Source organism: Elephas maximus, chromosome 11 (genome assembly GCF_024166365.1).
Source record: "Elephas maximus indicus isolate mEleMax1 chromosome 11, mEleMax1 primary haplotype, whole genome shotgun sequence".
NCBI classification, from domain to species: domain Eukaryota; kingdom Metazoa; phylum Chordata; class Mammalia; order Proboscidea; family Elephantidae; genus Elephas; species Elephas maximus.
In genome coordinates, this window is record NC_064829.1 from 59,299,479 (window position 1) to 59,324,363 (window position 24,885).

At 46.5% G+C, this 24,885-nt stretch overlaps 1 protein-coding gene across 3 annotated transcripts in view; it reads left to right on the forward strand.

The window, feature by feature from the left end:
- MAPK4 (mitogen-activated protein kinase 4) overlaps positions 1-24,885 on the forward strand; it is a 176,112-nt gene that overhangs the window by 119,352 nt on the left and 31,875 nt on the right. The gene's annotated exons all lie outside the window — the stretch shown is intronic.

Below are 24,885 nucleotides of genomic sequence, written 5' to 3' on the forward strand. Positions count from 1 at the left end.
GAATCTGGTCTTAGCCTTGGCTCTGCCACATTGGATGTGATCAATAACGCTGGGCTGTATAAGGAAGGGGTTGGACTAGATGATCCCCAAGATTTCTTCCAGCTCTAAGGTCTGTGGCTTTAAAATTGAGCAGCTGAGGAATTTGCCTCTGCCATCTTCTTAGCTCTCTCTCTCTCTCTTTAACTCTCTGCTATCCTCCTAAGTATCTCATCTCCCTGCTGTCTTGCTCAGGACTCTCCTGTGAGGCTCCCCACCGTCTGGGGCAGAGCCTCGTGCTCTCTCTAGTCCCTGTCATCTCTCCCTCTCATCAGAGCTTACCCATTCTATGTCGCATTTTCTCAGTCACTGGACAGCAGGCACAATAATTAACCTGATAAACTAGCCTTCACTGTACATTTGTCAGCTAATGGCTCAGCTCTCTCAGGTCCCATGATGCCCTGGCCCCTCAATGTGACATTAAAGCTACAGGTGTCAGGATGGTACTACTGAGACCTCACATGGGTGGCTGAAGGCTCCACCAGCTGCAGCCATCAGAGCTGATGCAGGTGCAGGCACTGCCATTTACTCTAAAGGGCACATACTACTTCTCACCTGATCGACTGTGCTCTTCAGGACCTCGGAGCCCTCAAAGATTCTATTCCTTCCCTCCCAAGTTCCTGCCACTTGAGGGGAGTCACTGACCTAACACCTCTCAACAGGGCTAGGGGTGTGTGACTTCCAGCCTCGTGCCAAGACCTTTGTATTATGAATATTTTTATTAAAATAAAAATATCCACTAGGGAGTAGGCACACCGTAAACTGTTATTGACCAAGGGGCTAAGGAGGGTCATGACATTGAACATTCCCTCTAGGACCCCACTCCTCTGCTGCCCCTCGCCACTGTGTTTGCTGGTGGCTGGAAGGCCACAGGTACATACAAAAAGCACTGATTTGTCTGGGTGGGTGACTAGGGGAGGGGAAGGCAGGGCTCCCTGGCCTGGAACTCTGGCTCACCAAATCAGCCTAGCTCTCTATGGCTCCTTGTGCCACAAATTACTTAGCCGCCTTTACCATGCATTTGCCCTCTGCCCCTCCTCCTGCAGCCAGGCCATCTGTCACTACTGATGGCCGACTCTGTAAGCAGGAATGTCTGTGGTGAAAAAACAATGCCTCCGTGTCTCCCTGTTGCCCAGTGCAGCTTTTACTTTCTCCCTCTTCCAAGGAGCAATGGCTCCAAGCAATCAAACCAAAGGTTTTAAACCCAAATCAGTTCCTATTTGGTAGAAAGGCCAGAAATTCATGACACTCTTACTTCTGGGATGCACAAACCCTCTTCTGAGTTGGAATTAAAAAAGAGTACATTTGGGAATAGTGATAGAACCTCCACTGTGAGTTGGTGAAAGGGTTGGCTTGCATGAAGTATTACAGGGGAAGTGCTTAAAACAGCATGTAGTCAACAAAGATGATTTGTTGTGGCAAAGATTGTTTGTAGTAATGATACTTAGGAGGTGGCACGGTGTAAGAAAGGGACCACGTATGAGGAGTCAGAAGTCTGAGCTCCCTCTGATGGTGCTAGCTTGGGACAAGGCCAGTCACTCATCCTCTGGGAGCCTCAGTTTCCTCGTCTTTGACACGGACAGTAATACATGCCTTGTCTGACCCACTGGCTTGTGGTTAGGATCAAAATGGACCATGAATGCACAATCCCTTGGAAGGCAATAAGGACTGCATCCATTCTCTTAGAGAATGCTTGCTGAGCATATTTTGTGCCAGGCTAGTGCTGGGAGCCATGGGGGGACACCATGGCGGGGGGCACTGAGGCTCCAAGACCCTATGTGGCCATGGTTGTGACTGTCAGCCAGTTACTCAAGGTGGGAAGCCACTGCTGCAGTCAGGACTTGCAACTTCATGATGCAGAAGTACTTGGATATTCTGGCTTACTCCCTTCAATAACATTGACCGTGGGAGGTTAAAAAAATAATTGGAGCAGGTAGGAGCCAGTAGGTGTTTCTGCCATCCCTGTGGCTCTGTGTTTGGCAGGCGCTGCACACCCTCACCCTGTCCCCTCCCTCACAGACTTTCTGCTTTTAGCTTCCCTGAGTGATGACGAAAAGGCTTTATATTTGGTGCTTTTGTTTATCCAGTGTGCATTTAAGTCAGTTAATCCTCATGATGCTGTAAGGCACTTAGGGCAGGCAAATGGTCCATTTTAAAGCTGAGAGAAAGGGCTTTCTCAGGCCTGCATGGCTGACCATGGCCTTGGGGCACTAGAGGTTGGCCCTTCTTGCTATCTTGATGAAGAGTCTTCCCACGCTCCTCCTCCTCAGGAAGTTCTTGGAATCCCCAGCTTGAACCTAATCTTTCCCTCCTCTCAATCCCCATGTCACCATTTCCCCATCCCCTCACCCGTATCTTCTAACACTGACGATTCTCTGCTCAGCTTTCTGGGTATTTGTGCTGTGCCCCACGTACTCTCTGAGCTGACAGTCCCTCTGCCTTCTTGAGCACAGTCCCTTATTCATCTTGATTTCCCCGGTGCCTGAGACATGGCTCTCAGTTTATTTTGCTGACTATGTTGAATGGAGGCATCCCTGGGTGGCGCAGATGGTTAAGTGCTTGACTACGAGCCAAAAGGTTGGCGTTTCGAACTCACCCAGAGGCATCGTGGAAGACAGGCCTGGTGATTTGCTTCCAAAAGATCACAGCCTTAAAACCCCTTTGGAGCAGTTTACTCTGCACACATGGGGTTGCCTGAGTTGGAATTGGCTCAGTGGCAACTAACAACAATAGCAAATACTGAGTGGGTGTAAGCCTAGTCATTTACCGGCACCTTACAGATAGAACACTAGTTGGCATCATTGATTCCATGTGGTTAGAAGGCTTTGACTCTCAGGAAAGGAGCACATCCTTCTTTCAGCCATTGGAATGGTGGGTCAGATGTGTGCTTAGAGGACGATGTATACATGTGAGCTGCTCTAACTTGACCCTACCTAAAGTTTTGTGGACCCTGGATTCCCTTTGTCTTAACTATCTACTGCTGCTATAACAAAACTACTACAAGTGGATGGCTTTAACAAATAAGTTTATTCTCTTACAGTTTAGGAGGCTGGAAGCCCAAATTGAGGGCACCAGCTCCAGGAGAAGGCTTCCTGTCTCAGTCAGCTCTGGGGGAAGGTCCTTCTCATAAATCTTCCCCTGCCTAGGAACTTCTCAGCACAGGGACCACAGGTGCAAAGGACGTGCTCCACTCCTGGCTCTTCTTGCTTGGTGGTAATGAGGTCTCTCTCCTCTCTACTTGATTCTCTCTTTTATATCTGAAAAGAGATTGCCTCAAGATACAGCCTAATCCTGTAGATTAAGTCCTGCCTCGTTAACATCATTGTTGTTGTTAGGTGCCATGGAGCTGGTTCTGACTCAGAGCGACCCTATAGGACAGAGTAAAACTGCCCTATAGGGTTTCTAAGGAGTGGCTGGTGGGTTTGAACTGCTGACCTTCTGGTAAGCAGCCAAGCTCTTAACCACTACTCCACCAGGGCTCCATAGAAGTTAGGATTAACAACACATAGGATAATCACATCAGATTACAAAATGGACAGCCACAGAATACTGGGAATCATGGCCTAGCCAAGTTGAAACGCATTATGGAGAGACACAATTCAGTCCATAACACCCTTGAAGAAGACTGTGTTCACCGGGGTCACAGCTGGCGCCTTTGTGTGGGCTACAAAAAGGGCACTCCTTTTTTCAGACGGTGCTGCCCAGTGCCAGGGACAGTCTTAGGAATCCAGTGGGGGCTGGATTCTGCTGTGTGGCCACGCATACCTACTCAGCTATGTGCCGCAGCCTGCCTCTCGCTATCCTGGTTGGGACTTTCTCAAGGTGGACGGTGAGTCTCCTTCGCTTCCATGTCCTTTCATCTAACACAGGGCCTGGCACAGGTAGTAGCCCATTGTGCTTGTCGAGTGAAGGAGATGCCAAAGGAAATGGCCTTCTCTTCTCTAACAAGCACCGAGCAGTACTGGTGCTTCAAGTGACACTTTGGGTATGTGTCACTCTCCCACACTGCTTCTATGGGCCCAGGTCTTTGCAAAGTCCAGAGGGCAACCTGAGGCCCCTGTAGCCTGCACTGCTGATGGAGGTGGATGGTCAGTGGGTGGCAGTGGTGGGATGCTCTCATGGTTTTCTCTCAGCAGAGGAGGCATGGGAAACGCCCGTCTGTTATGTTATTAGCATTCACTTTGCTAACTACATGACCTAAAAAAAAAAAACCTCGTTGCCATCAAGTGGATTCTGATTCACGGCAACCGCATGTGTAGAACTGCCCCCATAGGGTTTTCTTGGCTGTAATCTTTATAGAAGCAGATCTCCAGGTCTTTCTTCTGTAGTACTGCTGGGTAGGTTCAAACCGCCAACCTTTAGGTTAGTAGACCACTGCAAACTGACCTCAGGCAAGTTCTTTTCCTTGGGTAGCTCATTCCTAGAAAAAGAGATCTATGAAAGGACCTCACCATCATCTTCTCCGTTCCATTCGTTTCATGGATGATAAAACTGGGCCTAAAAGGGAAGAGATCTGTCCAAGGTCACACCATGAGTGGCTAAACAAGCAGTAAAATGCGTATGTCTGGACTCCATGCCCACTTTTTTTCTGAGCCTCAATTGTTCTATCCAAATGGGGATACTCATTCCCATTCTGTTTATTCATAGTGTCAGATGTGACTGTGGATATCAGAGTGCTTTCAGATGTACCAAGGGCTAAATCAGTAACATTAAACAGATGCCATGGTAATACCAGGCAGATACCCAGATATCAGTTTCCCCTCCACTGAAATAGGGAGCCGATTTCTGACCTGATGGCCACTGGCTGAGTCAGGAGGCCCTACCTGGAGGGTGGCCTCACAGCCAGCCTCCACCCCAGGGCAGCCCAGCCTGTGGTCCTGTTCCGAATCCTCCCCACCCACCACCTCACCAGGCCCACTAATTAGTCCCTTGCTGTTTGTGTCTGAGAAGAGGCGGCTGAAGGATCAGAGCGTGTTTTCTTTAGAATTGATACTATTAGGAAGTAGAAGATGTCAAAAAAGGGAGGTGGGGGGAGTCTGTCGTTTAAGACTTCCCTGAGCCCTGTGTAAATTCTAAGAAATGCCAGGAGCCCTGGGGAGAGTGTGCAGAGGGCCTGAACGGCTTGCAGGCAGACTGATTAGCTGGGAGAATGCTTCCCTCCATGCAAGAACCACCCGAGGAAGCTCTGTCCCAGACCCCCAAGCCCTGGACAAGGGAAGGCCAACCTTCCATCCTGGCACTGAGTCCTTGTTCGGGGCTGCCAGAGGCTGCCAGCAGACAGGCCTTTCCTAGGACTATAGACAGAAGATATCCAGGGGAGAAAGGAAGAGTACAGGGTCCATTGGGATTTGGGCAACCAAAGGCTGTTGCGTTTTGAGCAATCATTTGAGCAAGTCTGTTTTTTGCTGGACTGGCCTGTGTTTGAGCCCTAAACCCTTTCTACTTCAGAGCCCTCTGTCTTTTTCTTACCTTATTCACCATCAGAACGCTTCCATACTTTGTCTCCATGCTTCATAGAATCACACACCAGAGTCACTCTGAAGAGTCCATAAAAATCAACAAGTCCAGTGGTTCTTAAAGTATAGTCCTGGACCAACAGCATCAGCCTGACGTGGGAACTTGTCAGAAATGCAAATTCTCAGGTCTCATCTTACCCGTTAAACCAGCGGCTGGGAAGTCGATTCTGACTCACGGCAACCGCATCTGTGTCAGAGCAGAACTGTGCTCTGTAGGGTTTTCAATGGCTGATTTTTCAGAAGTAGATCACCAGGCCTTTCTTCTGAGGCACCTCTAGTGGACTTGGACCTCCAACCTTTGAGTTAGCAGCCGAGCACATTAACTGTTTGTGCCCCCCGGGGAACCTGGTGCCGCCTTAAACCTACTAAATCAGGAAATCTGGTGGTGGAGCCCAGCAATCTGGGTTTTAACAAGACCTCCAGGTGACTGTAATGCTTGCTAACTTAAAGAACTACCGATCTAAAGAGATGGAATAGTTGATCTGTGGACAGAAATCCAGTGCTCCTGGGGTGTTTGCTCATGCCCTGAAGCTCTGGTTCTCAAATGTCAGCACAGTGACTGGCCAGGAACTCCCCCCTGGTATCACCTGTGTATTTGCAGCAGGTACCTTAACCCAAAGGGCTAGCTGATGGTGGATTACGAGGCATGATGCCAGGGACTGTGGAGATTGTTTCGGGCAGGATGACTTTGTATGGCCTCAGTCGCATCACACTGGAAACTCCCGTTCCCCCTTCACACAAGTTTGTCAGAAAGTGACACAAACCAGAGACCTAAACCCAAAGGAAATAATGGGTCCTGGTTAGGTTTGATTTTCAGCAATATTTAGACGATATGGAACAATGATTTTGGAAAGCGTATACTTTTCGTTCTGGTATAAACTGCTTCACTAGATGTTATTTAAAAACAAAACACTGGTTTCACAGTTCAGTAAAATTGAGCGTTTGGTTGAGGGCTCAGCAGATTGCTGTGGTTTAAGGCTTGTGGTTCAATTCAAGGCCCCAGAGAAGGACAAGAGGTATATGATGCTGAACATATAAAACCAAAAAAACCAAACCCGTTGCCATCAAGTCAATTCTGACTCATAGCGACCCTATAGAACAGAGAAGAACTGCCCCATAGAGTTTTCAGAGAGCTGCTGGTGGATTCGAACTGCTGACCTTTTGGCCAGCAGCCAAGCTCTTAACCACATAAAGCCACCTTAAAAAGGCTCTGCACAGAAGCTTGGGCGGCAGAGTGTACACTGGTTTGGTCACACTGATCAACCTCACCTCCTCCCTCTCCTGGCCACTGTGCCTTCTTTTAGCGGCTTCTTGTCTGTCTAAGCCCAGAGAGCCTCTCCCTTGCTGCGTAGGCAGATATATGGAAAGCTCTCCTACAGCACGAATTCCCTTGAAACCGAACCTAGAAAGATGAATGCTCATTTTGGTGGCTCAAGCAGAGTCTTTGTAGGTGATCAAAAGAGTGTCCATCTGGTATCCCACGTGCTTACATTTTGGTGGTCTCCATATGTACCCCAAGGTGCAGGGAGTAGGGGAAGGGCTGGCCCAGAATCCTACAACAGAACTGGGGTCCACAGTGCTGGTGCTGGGAGGGGCCATGAGAAAGTGGTTCGTGGAAGGACAGCTTGATAAGGGCCCAGCTAGCAGGGAAGGTCACTTTCTTCTTAAACCGCTAAGCACATTATTCCAAATCAGTGGAGCTGAAAAGACTTATTTAAAAGACTATGAAATATCCCTTTTTAAAGGGGAAAATATGACCTAAGGATTAGAACAGAGGGTGTACTAGAGAGTCAAGTATCCCTGAACACTCAGACTTAGAAAGCCAGTTTTCTGGCTTTTGTACCTCCCATTCCCTTTCCCACTGCAGTCCCCTCTCCAGGAGCAGGGTCTTCGCTCTGTCCCTGAGCCTCCAGGGTCCTCTTCTACCCTCTCCCAGAAGAACCCCACATCCAGGCCTCCCTTCCTGGGAAGTAACTCCACTTAACTCCAGGGGTGATCTTATAAATCTTTAGCCCCAGGTCCCTACCAATCAGAAAGGAAGCCAGCCAGAGTGCTGAGGCAGGTCCTGGGGGGGTCCCTGCTTACCAGGAGTTAATCCTTTATATTACTGATTCGTAGGTCCCTGGATGGCACAAACAGCTTATGCTCAGCTACTAACCAAAAGAGTGGTGGTTTGAACCTACCCGGCAGCACCGCGGAAGAAAGGCAATCTGCTTCTATAAAGATTATAGCCATGAAAACCCCATGGAGTACACTTCTGCTCTGTAACATATGGGGTCACCATGAGTCAGAATCTCTCAACAACACTGGGTTTGGTTTGGTTTGGCTTGGTATTGCTGAATCTTAGGGAGGTCTGGGAGTATCTGGAAATAGGGCCACAGTGATGAGGGAGGTAGTCAGGAGCCTGGGGCAGTGGCTATGTCCCAGCCATTTGGGGGGAATTTCATTATTCTAACAACTGGCCTAGCTGTACTGGTGCATACCAGCCAGGCTTTGCTGGCTTCCTCCACTTTTCAAAGCTCACCCTTTCACGTGTGCCTGTGGACCTTGTTCTCCACTTGAGGTGAACGATTGAGAGTGCTAAGGGGTCAACAGCTCCCACTTCTGAGCCCCTTACTGCCAACCAGACTACTGCTCACTCACAATTAGAGCTACCAGTCCTATGGCAAGCTCCAGAACAATTTGAAGAGAAGCAGGAAGTCAGCCTGCCTGCTGTGAATGCTGGAGAGAGACTAAAGGACTTCCTTTACTATTTCTTATAGTACAGGCTTGCTGGTAAACAATTCTCTCAGCTTTGTTTATCTAAAATATGTCTGTATTTCACTCTCATTTTTACTTTCTCTGGTTATAAAATTCTGAATTTAGAGTATTTTTCTCTTTTGGTACTTAAAAAATGTCATTGCTTTATTTTCCATGGTGCGGTGGCCAAGCATGGCTGCTAACCGAAAGGTCAGCGGCTTGAACCTACCAGCTGCTCTTTGGAAGAAAGATGTGGCAGTCCGCTTCCGTAAAGATTTACAGCCTTGGAACCCTTTGGAGCAGTTCTACTCTGTCTTATAGGGTCATTATGACTCAGAAACAGCTCAACGGCAACAGGTTTTTTTTTTTTTTTTGGTTCTTGTTTCTAAGGAGCTCTGGTGGCACAACGGTTAAGCTCTTGGCTGCTAACTGAAAGGTCGCGTGGCTCTGCAGGAGAAAAGACCTGACGATCTGCTTCCATAAAGATTACAGCCTTGGAAACCCTACGGGCCAGTTCTACTCTGTCATATAGGGTTGCTGCAGTACAGTGAATTACTTAATATGGCCCTTCTAGCCATAGTCTTTGTAACTTCCACCAAATGACTGGGTGGGACTATGCAAATGAGGTTCTTGTGGCCGACCAAGGGAATTGGATCACTTGCTATTAATGTAAATAAGGTGCATGACACCCTTGTGGGGGTGGGACCATGCAAATAAGGTGTATGGAACCCTAACAAGGGGATTGGTCAGTTTTGCCATCCCAGGAGGCTTAAAAGAGAGCCAATTCTAGAGCAGAGGGGGAACCTCACTACCACCAAGAAAGAAGAGCTAGGAGTAGAGCTTCCTTTGGACCTGGAAGTCTTGCTCTGAAAAACCTCCCAGACCCAGGAGACAGATAGTTGTAACACTGGAGACAGTGAGAAGCAGCAGCAGAAAAACAGCAACAGCAGAGGCAGCAGAATCAGGAGACCAGCATGAGACAGCACAGTGGGCTTCCTGGCCCACAGAGCATGGTGGGTGCAATGGGTGTGCCAACCCATGGAACAAGAGCTAAGCATCTTCCAGCAGGAGGCTTGCTGGTAGAGTACGGTGCCTCCAAGCACTTGGCAGTAGAGCTAGGCTCATTGACCCATGACCCTTTGCTAATTTTAAAAGATCTTTGTTAACACTTGCCCAAGCAGGGCAGAGGCCAAGCCGGTCCAAGAGGCCTGAGGGGCTGAGGGGCCAAGGGCCAGAGAGAAGACTGCCTGTGGCACAGCTGAGAAGAAGCTGTCCTGATCAAACAGCTGTTATCCTGAGCATTCTTGGGCCTGAATTGTAACCTGTTAACTTCCCTAATGAGCCCCATAACTCTGAGTGTGGTCTGTGAGTTCTGTGTGTCCATCGTAATGAATTATCAAACTCAGCAGAGAAGTAGAGAGTTCTGTAGGAGGGACAGTTGGTGTCAAAATTAGTAAAAAGGTTGGAGAAAGAAGGTATGTCTGACTTCTGTCTCATAGTAATCAGCCCTGGGCTGTTGGTTTTATTCTTCTTCCCCCTTGTGAAGTTAGAGGAGGTCAAACACCCTCACCACGCCATTTACAGTCACTATCGATTCGATGGCATACAACGGCATTATTTATGAAGATAAGTTGGTCTTCACGCATACCCCTGCTCCCTTGTACGTGATGTGTCTTTTTTCTCTGGCTGCTTTCAAGATTTTCTCTTTGATTTTCAGCAGTTTGACGGTGATGTGCCCAGGTGTGAGTTTCTTTTTATTTATTCTATTTGTGGTTTGCTGAGCTTCTTGGGTCTGTACATTGCACTCCAAGTTATAAATGTCTCAGAAACATGACACTCTCTTATTTTGTAGGCAGATAGTCCAGCATTTATACATAAGGATGATCAGAAAATTGAATCAAGTCCTTTTCCATTTTCCCTGATATGTGGTTCTTTATTCAATCTTTGCTATGGTAAACTGTTGAGAAGTGGTGTAGAAATAGAAGTCTGGGGGATGAGTACCATATTGCTGTGATCATCCTGAATTTCATGGCCACGTTCTCCATCAGTACCACACATCTTTGACCTGGTTGAGATCAGCCTATCTCCAGCTTCATTTGCTGCCACCCTACTCACCTTTTACTGCAACCAAGGGTTGTCATCATTCCCTGAAAAACACCATACCCTGTGACAACTCTCATTCCACACACTGTTCTCTCTGCTCCCACATAAACTCCTACTTATTCCTAAGGATCCTACTCAAATGTCCCACCCCTGTGAAGCTTCACCCCTTCCTCTGGGTGCCCAAAGCACTTATCCCCATACCAACGTGATTATTAATTTACATGCCTCTTCCCCAGTAGATCCAGTGGGGCCCCTGAGGACAGAGTATGTATCTTATTCATCTCTGTATTCCTGGCTCCTTGTACAATATCTGACCCATAGTACCTGCACACTGAATGCTTATTGACTATTGACTAATGAAGAAGCCACCAAGCCTCTGTTTTTCCATGAGATTGAGTGTTTTCCTCAAGAGCCTCTCAGGACAAAGCGTAATCTCTCTTCCCTGGGGCATCTTTCAAATACTTGAAGTCATCTGTCCTGTCCCTCGAAATTTGTGCAGGCTAGACTACCTTCATCTTTATACAGTGATGTTCAGGCACCGCTCTAAGTGCTTGTCGGGGGTCAACCTTTATTATCACAACAGCCTGAGGTGATAGGTGCTATTGTCCCATTTTATAGATGAAGACAGGCACAGAGAGTAACTTGTCCAAGGCCACGCAGCTAGTAAATGGCAGAGTTGGATTTCAAAGCCCAGCAGTGGCTTCAGAGGCCAGGCTTTTAGGCACTGAGCTACCCTGCATAGATGGCTCTTTCGATGACGGCCTTTCCAGAGCTCACACTCTGTTCATTGACCACCACCTACTTGTCAGCCCCCTTCTTAAAACGTGGCTTCCAGAGCAGCCACTATGTGATTTAGCCAGCACAGAGCCAGTGGGAGAGTGACAGTTCTGCTCTGGAAATGACACCCTATTAATGCTGCCGATGGGCTTTTTTGTTTGGAGGTTTTTTGTTTGTTTTTAGCAGCCATCTCATATATTGGCTCATAATGAGTGTGCAGCCAACTAACCTCTGTTAAACCCAGTTTTCTCTATTTTACATTCATGTGGTTGATTTTTTAGCCCAGGTCCCGGACTTTATCCTTATCCCTGGGTAGAATTCATCTTGTTGGCTTCAGGCAAATATTCCAGCCTGAGGAGATCTCTTTGGATCTTTGTTCTGTCACACAATCTTATCCCTTACAGCTTTATAATTTATAAGCCTGCCTTCTAGGACTTTACCCATATTGCTGATTAAAAAAAAAAAAGTGTCATGGGATTAGGCCAAAGGCCTAACCTCATGGCTACTAGACACTTCCCTGCAAAGTGGCACTGGCCTTAAGCTAGCATTCTTTGGGCTTAGTCGTCCAACTGGTTATGAATTTACAGTTGTCTGATGCTGTTTCTTCATTATCTATGGAGATGTCCTAAGAGATTTAGCTAAATGCCTTACTGAGGTTCGGATACATTTTCTATAGAATTCTCTTGTTCTGCCTCGGTATAATTTTAAATGTACCCTAGAGGTAAAAAAAAAAAAAAAAAAAAAGCCAAATTCGAACTGCCTGATCAGATGTAACACTTTAATTCCTAGATACACAGAACACAGATGTTGGCAAGCATCGCCAATTTGCTTAGAGAAAACCTGCTATGTGAAAATCTAAACTTAAAAATCGTGTTGCGTGGTTACCCATAAACCCGGTGCCGTTGAGTCAGTTCCGATTAATAGCAACCCTTCAGGACAGAGTAGAATTGCCCCATAAGGTTTCTAAGACTCATCTTTACAGAAGCAGACTGCCACATCTTTCTCCCTAGGAGCAGCTGGTGGGTTCAAACCACCAACCGTTTGGTTAGCACCCAAGTGCTTAACCTCTGCACCACCAGGGCTCCTCGTTGGATAGTTAGGGCACAGCTAAGTACACCATGGCTCATCACTCAATAGAACGTTATACAACTATTTTAAGTGGTGGTTTTGGAGAGTTGACAATAACATGGGACATTTTTATGTAGTAATGTAAGTTTCAAAAGCAAGATACAGAATTGTATAGATGATTTGATCCTAACGGTTTAAAACAAGGAGAAAAAAACTGTACATAGAAAATAGACTAGAAGCTAAAAACTCCAAGATGTTAATAATGGTTGGAAAATGCATGTGGTTTTTTTCCCCCTTGTTTTAGTTTTGCTGTAATTGCCCAAAAATCTGCATAACAAACATACATTGTTTTATAATAGTAACTTTTTCAAGCAGGTGGTAAGGGGAGTTTGCTGCAAGAGTAAACATACCAAGAACATGTTTACTGCAAAAAGAAGGGTAAACTTAAATTACTCAGTTATCAGGAGAGGGGTCAAGCATACCAGCATCTGGCCCGGGAGTATGTTCACACAGACCCTTGGGCGCATTCTGCTCTGTGGTGCCGATCGTGTCTAGTGTAGATCAGAAGCTAGTGAGAGATCATGAACCACCGATGACTCCTATCACTGGGGATCAGTAGCATCATATTTATATACAAAGCAGGGCGTCTTTCTACCCTGAAGTATTTCCTGCAGTTCAAAATAATGTACCCTGGGTGTTCTTTCAAGGAGCCCTGGTGTCACAGTGGTTAATCCCTCAGCTGCCAACGGGAAGGTTGATGATCTGAACCCACCAGCCACTCCATGGGAGAAAGATGTGGTCATCTGCTTCCGTAAAGATTACAGCTTTGGAAACCCTGTGGAGCAGTTCTGCTGTGTCCTCTAGGGTTACTCTGAGTCAGAATCAGCCCAATGGCAATGGATTATTTTGGTTTGGGGGTTCTTTCCTACCTACCCATGGTTAACTCTTAGTTCTCACATCAACCTTTGGAGAGAAGCAGACCAGATTAATTATTGCCTTCATTTGATAGATGAGGATTAGGGAGCACACTGGGGTGGTTGTTGCTGGGTGCTGTTGATTTCGATTCATAGTGACCCCATGTGACAGAGTAGAACTGCCCCATAGGGTTTTCTTGGCTGTAACCTTTATGGAAGCAGATCATCCGGTCTTTCTCCTGCGAAGCTGCTGGTGGGTTCCAGCCGCCAAACTTTTGGGTAGCAGCCAGCTCTTAACCATTGTGCCTCCAGGCCCCTTCCACTGGGGTTGAGGAGGTCCTCCAAGGCACTGCTGCCAATGATGAGAGGCAGAGCTGGACCAGACCTACCCCCAGGGACCTGGAGCAGCAGCTGATGCAATTGAGCTCGGCTCCCGGACTCCTCTGGCACTTGCTGTGATGTGAAGAAGGAAGAGAGTCATGAAACTGGGGATGCCTGCCTCTGTTCTCCCTATGAGGAAAATTTAGAACAGAACAGCCCTGTCTGTTCTCCTCAGGGAGCAGAGAGGGAGCCAGGGCAGGAAGTTCTAATGCCTGTGTCCTGGGCCATTCCTTCTCTGTGGCTCCCCACACAGACTCCAGCCTTCTCGCCGTGCTCCCACCTTCCTGCTGTCCTCCCACAGCGTTCCCACAATGCTCCCTCCTCCCGACTCTTCCCTCTGGAAGCTTACTGAGGCCCATGGGCTGCTTTTTAGGAATGCTGATTTCTACCGAGAGACCAAGCTCGCTGCCCCAGCACACAGCCCGCTGGAAAAAGGCCGCCAGCTGGGATGCTACTTTCAGTAGAACAATGGTTTATATTTGCCTTTGAACTCTTATTTTAAAAACAGCTATTCTGAGATATAATGACCATACTACATAATTCACCCACCTAAAGTATACAACTCAAAGGTTTTGTATGTTCATACTGTTGTCCATCTACCACCAGAATCAATTTTAGAACATTTTCATCACCCTAAAAAGGAGCCTTGCTCCCATTAGTTGTCATGCTCCAAAATTCCGTCGTACCTCCTAACCCTAAAATCCAGTTGTCATCAAGTTGGTTCAGACTTGTGGCAACCCCACGTGTGTCAGAGTAGCACTGTGCTCCACCGTGTTTTCAATGGCCAATATTTTCAGAAGTGGATCGCCAGACCTTTCTTTTGAGGTACCCCTGGGTCAACTCTTGAACATACATAAATACCCCAGGAGGGGGTGGCTGGCTCTGGCGCGCTCACTTGCTTTTCCTCTCTCTCCTGCTCTGTCTTCTCTACCCCCTCATGTCTTCCTATTTCCTCTGCTGGGCCTCCGTGTTCACAGCAGTCCTGATGGACGTTCTTCAGCCCACTAGGAAAACACAGGATGAAAGAAATTGCTCAACCCTGGCCTGAGATTCAGACGATCTCATTTCTTGTCTCCAATCCACCCCCAACTCACCAAGTGACCAGGAGCAAATATAACTGCTCTGTGCCTTGGTTTCCCTCTCTCCCAAGGGGAATGAAGCAGTATTAGAACTTCAAGCATTTGTGGGGTCTTTTCAAACACCAGAAGAAAGGCTATTGGGGTGGCATCAGGGGTTCCAGCCCTACCTCCCACATATTACCTATGTGACCTTGGGCAAGTTACCCAACCCTGTGAGGCTCAGTTTCCTCACTGTCAAATTAAAGAATAGGGGCCCACACCCCAAACATGGCTGCGGGGTAGATCAGCATTAAGAGACAAGATAGAGATGTGAACGGCATGTGAACATGTGATTGAGACGTGAACAGCATGTGAACATATGAGATGTGAACAGCAGGTGAACATATAAGACATGCACAGCAGATAAACATATGAGATTAGATGTGAACAGCAGGTGAACATGTGCTATGAGACTTGAACAGCATATGAACATATGAGATGTGAACAGCAGATGAACATATGATATGAACATACAGCACAAGGGTGAGGAGGTCAGACCAACCAGGGCTCTTGTCCCAGCAACTCCCCTGGAGTTGGTTGAGACAGACCCCAGATTCCAGCTGCATGGATGTGTGAGATCGAAACAGTCTCCATCCTTGAACTTCTGTCTTGGCCCTGCATCCACCCTGGGAGGCCAGCTCCATTCCCTTCACACCTTAGACTCTAGCCTGTGTTTGGGAGGAGATGCTGAGTTTAAGGACTCTCATCCTCTCGAGATTAGGCATCAGATAATGACACTCGAAGTATGCCCAGCTCTCCAGGAGTGTCCCGTTGCTTCAGGGACATATGTCAGTGCTGTGTAATGCATCCTGCTGTGGGAGCCAGCATGTCCATGCTCAGTGAGTTTCCTGATGAGATCATGGCATGCAGCAAATAGCAAAAAATATCAGTATACAGGAACACAGTTAACTTGAGCTGCGTGGTTCTCAAAGACACAGAGTGTGAGAGACGGGTAAGAACTCAGAAATCAGCTCGTCTAACTACCCAGGTTTACGCAGTGATGGTTCAGTGGTAGAATTTTTACCTTCCATGTAGAAGACCCTGGAGATTCTGGCTTGTGTTGGCATGATGCCGAACAGGTTTCAGTGGAGCTTTCCAGGCTAAGACAGACTAGGAAGAAGGGCCTGGCAATCTACTTCTGAAAATCAGCCAATGAAAACCTCGTAGATCATAATGGTCCGATACACAACAGGTCATGGGGATGGCACAGGACTGGGCATCGTTTTGTTCCATTGTGCATGTGTCAGAGGCCAACTCAATGGCAGCTAACAACAACAGCAACTACCCAGAGAGGCCCAGAAAAACAAGCAAACATTTGCCGAAGGTGATGGTAGCATCTGGATTTGGCTTTGAGGAATAAAGCAAAGGACAACAGAACAAAAATAAATCTCATCAGACATTTCATTGCTCTTTGGTTTTTGTTTTAACTTCCAAATGGGTTCCTAGTATGAATATTCTGTAGACCAAGCTGCCAAACATCTCCCAAGTTTTCTACATTTCTACCAAAGCCTTGCACCATAATAACCCAAAACTCAGAAAGATCCGGAAGTTAAGGAAGTCAGTTAGTCATCAAAAATTAAATTCTCTTCCTTGGGCATGATGTACCAAGGCAGGAAATTGAATGAGGACATTTTAGAGCTATTTCCAACAACAAGGGTTGAAACACAGTCTTTTCTACTTAACCTTTGTTTAGCCAGAACACCAAACTGCCTCCTGAACAGCACTGAAACTTTGTCCACATTATACCCTTTGCAGCATCCTGCTTCCTTTTTAAACGATAGATTTTCTACTTAGATGTGGCTTCTGATTTAAGCAAACCAAATCCACCCAGCTTAGTACTTGGTGGGTAGCTAACTAAGGGGTGTTAGTTCACATCACAAAACTGCTATTCATTTTGCTAGTGGACTTTTCTGCAAATTCCTTTGAAACTTACGTTTGTTAAACAGATCAAATTTTCCTCCTTCCAGCACAGGTGTAGTTCTTCAGGGGCATGTCTTCTATATGAAGTGAGACTCCTGAAGTCTGTCAGTTGGGGCCATCCAAGAAAGGTGGTGTAGGGTGTACTGGTTCTGTCTGCTCAGCTTTGGCTGATTCGAGGAGGGGGAGCAGAGTTTGCACAGTGGGCCTTGAGGTCTGGTCAACCCTTCTAGGAAAGGATCCTTGAGGCCCAGTATCAGAGCTGGGTCCATGTGTGAACAATGCTAAGCAGCTGTAGGCTTGGTTGTGTAGGTGTGAGGGGCAGGAGATGAGCAGGCAGAAGAGGGGACAGGTGTCCTGTCCTGTTCTTCACCTGAGCTAGAGCCCCAGAAGGCTTCTGTCTCCAGGGTGGGCTCTTCTGCCTGCCCTCTTCACCTGCCTCATCAGTTTGGATCGCTGAAGTGACCTCCCAGCTGGCAGCTTTGACCTTGCTTCTCTCCAGGGCCTTTTTAAAATAAATAGCACTAGTTGCCATTGAGTCAATTCCAGCTATGGCAACCCCATGTGTGTCTGAGTAGAATTATGCTCCACAGCTTTTCAATGGCTGATTTTTTGGAAGTAGATGGGCAGGCCTTTCTTCCAAGATGCCTCTGGGTGGACTTGAATCACCAACCTTTCGGTTAGCAGCTGAGCACATTAACTGTTTGCAGTACCCCGAAACTCCTTTATGAGTAGTAGAAAAGGAGAATGATAGCTGTACCCCATATTTTAAAGTGGTAGTTTTCAACTGAGCTTTCCCATCTCAGTTCGAATCTACCAGCTGCTCCTTGGAAACCCTATGGGGCAGTTCTACTCTGTCCTATAGGGTCTCTATGAATCGGAATCGACTCGACAGCAACAGGTTTGGTTTTTTGTTTTTTTATTATGTTCAAGAGCCTAGTCTATGTATGTACGGAATTTCCCATATACGAACACGTTGTAATTTACATGCCCACGAGGGTAAAATAACTCAAGAAAGTCACAGTTGAGCAAAACCCATCATCCTCCAGTTCGAGCATATAGAAAGAAGCATTTAGTCTGGAGAATTCCTTGGTAAAATAGGCTTTTATCACTCTCAGGTTTTACCTATAGGTTTTCAGCAGGCTGTGGCTCAGCGTACCTTTGTGAAGGGAGTGGATCTGCCGGATTGTCAAGAGAGTGAGCCTGTCTGGAGCCAGAAGTGGTTTTAGACAAAACTCCAAGTGTCCCTTTTCTGCACCCATTCTCCACATTACGGCTCCCATCCACAGTTTGCTGTCTTTTAGCACCACCAGCCCCCATACACACACTCACAGAAAGCCATTGAGTGCCTCTTCCTCCTCTCAAAGCCCTCTATCAATCTTAAAAAGGAAGCTAGTGTCAGTTATTTACACTTTAGTATGAATTTTAAGGAAGGGCCAAATAACCTGGTGATGTTTATATTTGAAGTTTTACTTTGGATTGTGAAAGAAAATGGAGTCCCAGTGAAAGGAATTCAGGCATCAGCCAGCAGGTGGAGGCAGTATTTTCTGAGCAACCTTCCCTTCTGTTGCTCCAGAAATTGTACCAACACGGTGTAGCCTAGGCATTGAGTATTCTCACCTGGAGCCTCAGTGCAAGGCCTTGCCCAGTCCTGGTGGGTCCTCTCTGCTCCTTTGGGGGAAGTCTACCTCTCTCTGCAGATGAAATGAGGAGAATGAGACAACTTCACAGGCCACGGCATCTTTTTTAGAGAGAACCTGGACATCCAGGACTGAACAGAGCCTCAGATTCACTGTTGAGAGCCCAGGAGAAATAACTCTGGGGAGTAGCAGACAGGGTACAAGCACTGGTTCTGTTCCTTAAAAATTGTGTGACCGTAGGCAAGTTGTTGCTCCTCTCCAAGCTCAGTTATTTATCTTAGTTTTTTAACCTGTGAAGAAGGAATAATCATAGTACCTACTTTATAGGGTTGCTCTGAAAACTAACTGAGATAAAGGATGCAAAGTGCTCAGCTCAGTGGCTGGTGGGGAGGAAGTCCTCAGTAAATGTGAGTTCTTCGGAGCTCCTCTTATTCCTGGTGGAGTGGAGCCAGGGGCATGTCGGAGGAAAGAAAACAAAGGGACCAAGGCACGCCAAGCTGGGGTTAGAGAACATGGAGCAAGAACACCTGTTCCTATCATCTCCACCTTTGCTCCAGGGTCCTGAGGTAGGAAGGGGTAGAGCACTGAGTAGAGATAGCTGCTTGGCTCCCAACTGGAGCAGGAGGTTTTTGTTGTTGTTGAGAATATACACAGCAGAACATACACCAATTCAACAATTTCTACATGTACAAGTCAGTGACATTGATTGCATTCTTCAAGTTGGGCAACCATTGTCATCCTCCTTTTCCGAGTTGTTCCTCCTCCATTAACATAAACTCACTGGCCCTAAGTTTCCTGTCTAAGCTTTCAAATTGCTTTTGTCAATTTGATCCCATGTAGACCTTGAAAGACCACAATGCTCAAAGTAGACATTCTTCACTAATTAAGCTAAAGTGTTGTTTGGTTTAAAGAAGACTTCAGGGGATATTTTTAGTTTAAGGTTTAAAGATTATCTCAGAGCAATAGTTTTGGGGGTTCATCTGGCCTCAGCGACTTCAGGGAGTCTGGATTCCATGAGAATTTTAAATTCCGTTGTGTATTTTCCCCCTTTTGATCAAGGTTCTTCTATAGAATCTCTGATCAAAACATTTAGTAATGGTAGCCCGGCATCATCCAGTTCTGATCTTATGGCAAAGGGGGCAGTTGTTCATTCACGCAATTAGCCACACATTCCATTTTCTCCTCTATTCCTGACTCTCCTTCCTGTGTTGTGGAACAGGAGTTTTAAACCCAGGCTCCTCTGTTTTGTAGCCTCACTCATCTGAAACACATGCAGGATGGAAGTTAAGAAGATTCTAAACTGCTAAGCGATGGTTCAGTCCATACACTCAGTGCACACACTGTACCTGAGCCTGAGTACCCTCACTTTACACACATTTCTAATAAACTTAATTATCTGGTTGCCAAATCCACAGTGCCTTAGAGGCAGCAAATGAGGGAGTAGACAGGTACACTTAGAGCAGAGAGAGGTGACAGTTCATAGTCTGACAAGGAAGGAGACAGAAAACATAAAGCAGACATGAGAATTAACAAAGAGTAACTGGCATTAGGCCCTTTAGAGGAGTTCCTCCCCTGCTTCCATCTCTGAGAGCGGCACTAGGTGATGGCCCAGAATGATAACCAATATTCAAAACCTTGACCCTGTAGATGGATGCTAAATTGCAGTCTATTTTAAGATGCCAGTTGTGTGTATAATATGAACTATAGTACCTTGGGTGCAGCAGCTCTTTCAGGTGTTCACATGCTTCTCACATTTTCACCTTATTTGATTCCCTTGATAATGCCGTGATATATGTAAAACAAAAACAAACTCATTGCCGTTGACTCCGTTTTGACTCATGGCAACTCCATGTGTTAGAGTAGAACTGTGCTCCTTAGGGCTGGAATCTTTTGGGAGTGGATTGCCAGGCCTTTCTTCTGCAGTGCCATTGGGTGGGTTTGAACTGCCAATCTTTAGGTTAGTCAAAACAAAACCGTTTGCACCACTCAGGGATATTTTAAAACCAAACTAATTGCCTTTGAGTTGATTCCAACTCATGGCAACCCCATGTGTGTCAGAGTAGAACTCTGCTTCATAGGGTTTCCACTGGATGAGTTTTCAGAAGTAGATCAGCAAGCCTTTCTTCCACAGTGCCACTGGGTGGGTTCGAACCACCAACCTTTAGGTCAGTAGACGAGTGCAAACCACTTGCACCATCCACAGGCCTGTGATATAGGTAGGGTTTGTACTACTGTCTACCATTTTACAGATGAGCAAACTAAGGCTAAGAGTGACTAAGAGACTTGCCCAGCTTATCTAAGTAGTGAGTGGTAGAACGGGGCTTCACCCCAGGACTTCTGACTGGGGCTCCAATGCTTTTTCCACCACAGCCATTTTCACACTGTTCTTGGGAGCCCCAGGGTTCTGCAGAGGGGCCACTGCCGCAGGGGTGGTGGGAGGCCTGTGAGCAGGGCTGTGGCTTCTCCACCTCTGAGTCAATGAGAAGTGCTCCGTATTTATTTGCAGGAGACTTTGTATAGGGAAAATTTATAAGTCCTTTGTTTGATGAAAACAAGAGTAAGAGATGGGGGAAGAAGTTTAAACTACTGAAAATGGTGTCCCTAACATCTTGGGAACATTTCTATCCAAAATAATTAAAATCAAAAGAAAGTCTTAGGGCTATGTGCATAAAAGGGCAAACTCTCTACTCTCTGGAAACTCAACCATCTAAAATGACATCCCCCGATGACTTCACAGTCTTACTGAACACAGATTCTCTGAGGACTATCCCAGGCAACTGTCACTGACGGTACAGGGAACGCTTTAAGCCTCCATTTTCCACCCTGCCCCCATCACTCAGGGTCCTCAGGCGGCCCAGGGCCATCAGTACCCTTCACAGTCCCTGTCCCATGGGCCAAATGTATCCCTTCCTTGCACCTCCAGAGTCCCCTGTCTGCTTGTTTTTCCTCAAAGTCCTGCAGAGAGATAGCTCACAAACTCCTAAATGACACTCAGCTCATAAAATGTGATTATTCTACGTTGTGTGGCCTCCACCCAGCAGAGCCCTATTGCAGACCCCCAAAGGTGGGCTCGTGGCTGTACGTATCTCCGCACCTGCGACCATTCATACTTACCGAATGAATGATGGGTGTCATTCTGCATTTTAACAGTGGCCTCCTGCAAACCTAGAGTATTACCCCAAGTAATTCATTCTGCAGGTGGGAATATCAGGCACCCAGGGAGAGTTACTTGGATAGAGAGGCCTTTGGTGACACTGTATACTGGCTACTAACTCCCCAGTATAGCTCTGGCCTGCCTATCCCGTCACCGACTTCTGGCTTTGCTTGCTCCTTTACTCTGCACCCACCTAACCCTCATTGAGAGAAAATGAAAGAGTATAAAAGTGGCATCCAGATACTCATCATTAACATATACACTGCTGTTGCCATCAATAGACACCTACTGAATGTGAGAAATCTGTTTCTGTGCTGGGTATTTTAAGAGGGGAATGTTACCCCCATTCCTTCGCCTGGCCACTCAGCAAATCGTTAGATGAGTCTAAATGGTAAGTGCTTGATAAATGGCAGTGTTTACTATTGCTGGTGCACCTTGCCTAGCAGGACCTTATAATCAAACTGGAAAGACAGAACATAGACTAGAAACTTAACAAGTCAGACAAGGTGATATATACCTGGCGTAGAATGAGTGAGACAGGGTTGGGCTTTCACGGGAAACTTTCCTATCCCCTTCCTCCCTGCCTGGGCCTACTTTTCCTATAAGTAAGTCATTTGGAGTGGGAAGGAGGGAAGAGGACATCCTGAAGGACATGCGGCTTGAAATGAGCCTTGTGGGTCATTAGGCTCTGAATAGGAAGCAGGGGAGGACCCATTCCAGGTGAGGGCAACTGCAAGAGCAAAGGGCTGGTAATCAAAAGCACAAGGAGATACCACCTCACACCTACCCAGGGATGGCTATTATCAGAAAAACGGAAAACCACCAGTGTTGGTGAGGATGTGGAGAAATTGGAACCCTCATCCATTGCTGATAGGATTATAAAATGGTGCAGCTGCTGTGAAAAACAGGTTGGCAGTTCCTAAAAATGTTAGACGTAGAATTACCACAGGATCCAGCAATTCCACTCCTTGCTATGTACCCAAAAGCATTAAAAGCAGGAACACAAACAGACACGTGTACACCAATGTTCATTGCAGGACTATTCACAATAGCCAAACGATGGAAACAACCTAAATGTCCATCAACAGATGAATGGATAAACAAAATGTAGTACAGACCAACAGTGGAATCTTACTCAGCAATAAAGAGAAATGAAGTCCTAACTGTTGCTATGACATGGATGAACCTTGAAAACATTATCCTGAGTGAAATAAGTCAGTCACAAAAGGACAAATATTGCATGATCCCACTTACCTGAAATATCTAGAACAGGCAAATATGTAGAGACCAAAATCTTATTTGTGGTTATTGCGGGCGGGTAGGAAACACTGGTGGTATAGTGGTTAAGAGCTACAGTGCTAACCAAAAGGTCAGCGGTTCGAATCCACCAGGCACTCCTTGGAAACTCTATGGGGGCAGTTCTACCCTGTCCTATAGGGTCGCTATGAGTTGGAATCAACTTGACAGCAATGGGTTTGGGTTTGGGGGGGGCAGGTAGGAGGAGGAGGATCAGGAAGTTATTAAGGGGCCCTGAGTTTCTATTAAGGGTGACGAAAAAATTTGGAAAAGGATGGTTGCACAACATGGTGAGCGTAATTAATGTCACTGAATAGTATGCGTGAAAAGGTTCGGATGGTAAATGTTTTGTTTTATATATCCATAATAACTTAAAAAAATCAAAGGGCTAGAAGTGGGCATGTCATACCAAAGTAGAACATGAGTCCTCCGGGGAGAAGAGGGCAGCCCATGAAGGACCAGAGAAATTAGGCTGAGGAGTTTGGACATAACATAACAGGCAAATGCAAGCCATTGAAGTTCTTGATCAAAATTTTATTTATTTATTTGAAGAAATTTTTTATTCATTTACTTATTTATTCAAAGCTGGGTACTCCTCACCTTTTTTCCATTTAATCCTGACAACCACCATATGAAGTAGATATTATCTCCATTTTGCAGATGAGAAACCTGAGGCTTAGAGAGGTTAAAAAAGATGCTCGAAGTCACCAGCAAGTAAGTGGTTGGCCCAGAATTTAAACTTAGGTCCAGAGCTCATGTTCTCAACACAAATATGCCACTTCCAAAGAATCTTTGTCTGGCAGGTGAGTCAGGCTGCACTAGGTAAGGCCAAAGCCAGGTTCTTCTGCTAAGATATGCCAGAAACGCATGCCAGGCACCCCCAGTGCTGGAGCAGCAAGAGTCAGAGCACCCACAGAGCAGGGCCACCCAAATGAGATTTGTCAAAAATTTCACTTTTGTTATTTAAAAAAAAAATCCAAGTAGTCATTGTGGGAAGACCGCAAGACCTCTGTTAGCCTTCCTTACATTGTTTTACGGTTTGTATTGGTTTTATTTGAGTTACATACAGGAGACGGGTCCCATAATAGTATCAGTTCCTAACTTTTGGGCTGTGGACCCACTGAGCTGAGACATCCTGACCTCCAGGTGGAATGAGACTCATACACCTGAGACCCGAGAGGACGAGTGAGACGATGCCGCCCTTGACAATGAATCTTGCTGCCCAAACACTAGGATTTCAAGGGGTGAAAAGTGTGGGCTTCCTTACCAGTTGCCGTGGAGTCAGTTCCAGCTCATGGTGATCCCATGTGTGTCAGAGTAGAACTGTGCTCCATAGGTTTTCCAATGGCTGATTTTTCAGAAGTAGATCGCCAGGCCTTTCTTCCAAGATGCCTCTGGATAGACTCAAATCCTCCAGCCTTTTGGTTAGTAGCTGAACATATTAACTGCACAACCCAGGGCTCTGTGGGTTTCCTTAAAGGAGTAGAAAAGTCAGTGCACCCTCAGCAGAACCTGCAGGAACAAGAGAATAAGGCTTGGCAGCACTTACCCTGAAGGACTATGTGGTTCCAGCTCTGTTCTTTCCTGAATCCAGAGAACTTCCTCATCATCTGCCTAGAGCCAGTGTCCAGCATCAGCTGGTGTGATTTGTGTGTGTTGCTCGTAATACAGCCTGAGAAATCAGGTGCAATAAACAGCCCTTTTTTGCAGCGTAACTTGTTTACATGGATTGTAAGTGAGAACCTGCTTAATTAGGGTAATTATACACATAGACACAGATGGTGGAAGGCAGCACACACCACCACTAGCTGATGGGAGTGGGGTGGAAACACAGGGGATCTGCAGGGAGCCGGCCTGGTGGGGGGCCCCTGACACACACATAGAGGAGAGACATGTGCCCCTCAGAGGTCAAGGCAAAGAAGGAAGTGGGATGTGAAAGGAGCAGTGAACCAAGGCTGGGAGACTGGTTTTGTAGTGCAGAGCAGTGGTTCTCAAAGTAGGGCCCCCAGATCAGCAGCATCAACTGGGAACTTGTTAGAAATGCAGATTCTCAGGCGCTACCCCAACCTACTGAATCAGAAACCCTTGGGATGGGCCCAGCGATCTGCATTTTAACAGCTTCCAGGTGATTCTGATATGTGCTTAAGTTTGAGAGTTGCTGATGTAGCACATAGCATAGCTGTTTGAAACAAGACCTGGGTTTCATCAACACTTGATTAGTCTCGT